This window comes from Mastomys coucha, unplaced genomic scaffold (assembly GCF_008632895.1).
Source record: "Mastomys coucha isolate ucsf_1 unplaced genomic scaffold, UCSF_Mcou_1 pScaffold1, whole genome shotgun sequence".
Lineage (NCBI taxonomy): Eukaryota > Metazoa > Chordata > Mammalia > Rodentia > Muridae > Mastomys > Mastomys coucha.
Genome location: NW_022196891.1, coordinates 78,031,292 through 78,035,586, shown reverse-complemented (window position 1 = coordinate 78,035,586; position 4,295 = coordinate 78,031,292). Strand labels below are relative to the sequence as shown.

Here is a 4,295-nt window from a genome sequence, read left to right as displayed (position 1 = left end):
TGGATACTTTGCTGTAAGAAAAAAAAAAAATACAACAAGAAGTGTAAATGGAGAAAATACAATATAACTATACACAGTTATCATGTTATATTATTACATGAGTTATCAGGACGTTCTAATGAGGCGTGGAGAGCAGAGCTGGGGTGGGGGGGCAAACTGCTTGTGTGTTGCCATGAGGACCTGAGTTTGATCTCCAGAACCCAAAGAGCCAAGTGTGTTAGCAGGGATCTTGTAACCCCCAGGCTAAGAAGACAGACACAGCTGGATCCTTAGGGCTACATTAAGTAAATAATATTTTACCTTGTACAAGAGTATAATGACAAATCAAGATGGATAAAGTATGCATCCCTTGGTGAAATAATTTATTATCATTTAGTTAGTATTTTAGTACTTAATAATAATGAGAAATATTGTACTATAATAAAAGTGTAATTATTCATTTTCTAAATATTTTTTTAAAAAGATTTATTTATTGCATGTATGTGAGTACACTGTCGCTGCCTTCAAACACAGCAGAAAAGGGCATCAGATCCCATTACAGATGGTTGTGAGCCACCATGTGGTTACCGGGAATTGAACTCAGGACCTCTCGGAGAGCAGTCAGTGTTGTAAGCCACTGAGCCATCTCTCCAGCCCCTTCTAAATACTCTTGAATTTAGGTGACAGATTTTTTGTTCTTCAATAAAAGACATGATATAGCTGAATTATTATTGTACATAATAATTATAGAAAAATAAGAACATTTAGCCATACTTTAAAAAGTGTAATGTAGATCTTAACAAAACTCTGGTTGTTTCCCATACATGGACTGAATAATGTAATTTGAAGAAACTAATGGTCAAAGCGTGAAAAAAATAGGTAAAGATTCTCAGGCTGGGCGTGGTGGTGCACTACACTCCCAGCACTCGGGAGGCAGAGGCAGGCAGATCTCCGTGAGTTTGAGGTAAGTCTGATCTACAGAGTGAGTTCCTCAGCATTCAGGGCTATGTAGAGAGACTTTATCTTTCTTTCTGTTTTTTTTTTTTTTTTTTTTTTTTTTTGAGACAGGGTTTCTCTGTGTAGCCCTAGCTTTCCTGGAACTCACTCTGTAGACCAGGCTGGCCTTGAACTCAGAAATCCACCTGCTTCTGCCTCCCAAGTGCTGGGATTGCTTCTGCCTCCCAAGTGCTGGGATTAAAGGCGTGCGCCACCACCGCCCGGCGAGACCTTATTTTAACAACAACAACAACAACAGAAAGGATTCTTAGGACATAGAAACTAAATTAGGAATATTCAAATCAGAAAAGTCCCTTTGAGCCTAAAACTTGGACAGGTATTTTGTTATTTTAGCCGAAAGTCCTTTGGGAAGAAAATCTGAAACTTGCTTTTATGTTTATGTCATATCAACATCATCTCTTTGAAGTGGGTGTACCAGGAATAGAACTTGGCACATGCAAAGGAAGTGAGCCCTACCCTGAGCCCTAGAGATCTGAAGTACTGCTGTTCTTAGATGAACTCATGCTTTGTTACCCAGGGTGGTCATAGCGCCCAACGTCTTTACTTTATTAATGGGAAAAACATGATATAGACTAATTCTATACACCTTTTATTTAAGTTGCCATTTTATTTATTTATTTTTAATAGTGTACTTATTTTTGTTTTGTTATGTATTCGTGCCCTGAGTTTTGCCTGCATCTATGTCTGTATGGGGGTGTCAGATCCCCTGGAACAACATTTACAGACAGTTTTGTGAGCTGCCATGTGGGTGCTGGGAATTGAACCCTGGTCCTTTAGAAGAACAGCCAGTTCCTAACCACTGAGCCTTTCTCCAGCCCCCAAATTACCATTTTATGAATACATTAATTATACATATTAATGAGATTCAGTGTGCTTTTTATCATGCACATACAGCCTGTGCAGATCAAATCTAACTTCCCCTTCCCCACCTCTCCCCATACACTTCCCAAACTCTGGTACCACTGAGTGCACTTTCAGGTCAGCTTCCCCTGGCTTCTAAATTCGAAGGAGAAGGTGTGGTGGTACTCATCTTTCTGTCTCACTTTACATTTGACACACTAACCTCTCGTTCACCACATTATCTACTACCTACAGTGTGTGTATGGTTCTGTGTACGAAGGTTAATGTTGGGACTTGCTCCGCCACAGTCACTGTCCACCTCAGATTTTACAGTTTTTTTTAAAAAAAGATTTATTTATTTTATGTGTATAAGTGTTTTGCCTGCATGTATATCTGTGTTCCACGTGTGTACATGGTATACAAGGATGTCAGAAGAGGACATCAGATCTCCTGGAACTAGAGTTACAAATGGTTGTGAGCCATCATGTGAGGGCCTGGGTCTTCTGTAAGAGCAGTAAGTACTCTTAACCACTAAGACATTTCTTCAGGACTCCACCTTGTATTTTGAGCCTATCACTGAACCTGAAGCTCACTGATTTGACGAGGCTCACTGGCCAAAAAGCCAGAGATCCTCCAGTCTCTGTAACCCCTGTTCCAGAATAACTAACACGCGCATCTGTGGCTGGCTTTGACGTCAATGCTGAGGATCTGAACCCAGGTCCCCATGTCTGGGTGACAAGCACTTATTGGCTTCTGATATCTCTCTCCAGCTCATTTCTTTGTCTTGTTAGTTTAATGATACATTGTAGTACTTGTCACATTTTTTTATTCTTGCTGCTTGTTGATGAGGATCTCAGCTAATTCCACAGTTTAGCTATTGTGAATGCCATAATACATATGAATGGGCAGGCATCTCTTTTATATGCTGATTTGCATTCATTTTAGAGCAGGAAGTGGGAGAAATGACTAGATGGAAAACGTATTTTTGGTGTTTTGGGAGAATAATAGAACTTTTAAGAATTTGAGAAGAATCCCTATTATTCTCCATGATAACTATCTGGTTTATGCCCCCAGTAACAGTGTGTAAGAGTGTCTTTTCTCTGTATCCTCCTCAGTGTTTAACAGGAACAGTCATTTGACTTGGAGTGGGATATTGCTGTGGCTTTATTGACGTTTCCCTGATGTCTAAGGATACTGAGAATTTTTAAATCTATTTCTTGTCCATTTATGGTTTTTGTTTGTTTTGTTTTCGAGGGGTGTCTCTTCAGATCATTGACCCCTTTTAAAGTTAGGTTACTGGGTGTTTTGCTGCTGTTATTAAGTAATCCTCCTGTATTCTAGCTAATAGCTCTGTCACATGACTAGCTGGCAAATGTCCTGCATTCTGTACTTACCTTCTGAGCCATCTCTCCAGCCCCAAAAGTAAAAACGATTTTTAAAGATGTATTCTTGCAGTGTTGGCAAGATTGGTCTCAGATTTGTGGATTCATGCGAACCTCCTGCCTCAGCCTCCCAATAGCAAGTATGCAGGTGTGCAAGCCATGACCAGCAAATAAGCTAGCTTTTGTATGTGATACTGCACTCTGCCACGCTACTGAGTTTGCCAGTTCCAGTAGCACTTGGCAGACAGAACATTTGACTTTCCACTTTATTTGTATGTACTGGCTGATTTTGTGTGTCAACTTGACACAGGCTGGAGTTATCACAGAGAAGGGAGCTTCAGTGGGGAAGCGCCTCCATGAGATCCAGCTGTGGGGCATTTCTCAATTAGTGATCAAGGGGGTAGAGCCTCTTGTGGGTGGTGCCATCCCTGGGCTGGAAGTCTTAGGTTCTATAAGAGAGCAGGCCGAGCAAGCCAGGAGAAGCAAGCCAGTTAGGAACATCACTCCATGGCCTCTGCATCAGACCCTGCTTTCTGACCTGCTTGAGTTCCAGTCCTGACTTCCTTTGTGATAAACAACAATGTGGAAGTAAGCCAAATAAACCCTTTCCTCCCCAACTTGCTTCATGGTCATGATGTTTGTGCAGGAATAGAAACCCTGACTAAGACAAGTGATCAAGGGGGTAGAGCCCCTTGTGGGTGGTGCCATCCCTGGGCTGGAAGTCTTAGGTTCTATAAGAGAGCAGGCCGAGCAAGCCAGGAGAAGCAAGCCAGTAAGGAACATCACTCCATGGCCTCTGCATCAGCTCCTGCTTTCTGACCTGCTTGAGTTCCAGTCCTGACTTCCTTTGGTAATAAACAACAATGTAGAAGTAAGCTGAATAAACACTTTCCTCCCCAACTTGCTTCTTGGTCACGATGTTTGTTCAGAAATAGAAACCCTGACTGAGACATTGTTATCTCCTGCCTTTCTGTCGCCTATTTACTCCTTCTAAAACCTCATAGGAACAGTAAGTGGCCCTAGCCTTCATCCTGAGTGCAGAGCAACTGCACTGAGTTCTCTCCTCACTTTGTACGA

At 41.6% G+C, this 4,295-nt stretch overlaps 1 protein-coding gene across 1 annotated transcript in view; it reads right to left on the bottom strand.

Annotated features, from left to right (window-relative positions):
- Positions 1-4,295, bottom strand: part of LOC116096990 (sphingolipid delta(4)-desaturase DES1-like) — a 7,845-nt gene that overhangs the window by 2,772 nt on the left and 778 nt on the right. The window lies entirely within an intron of this gene.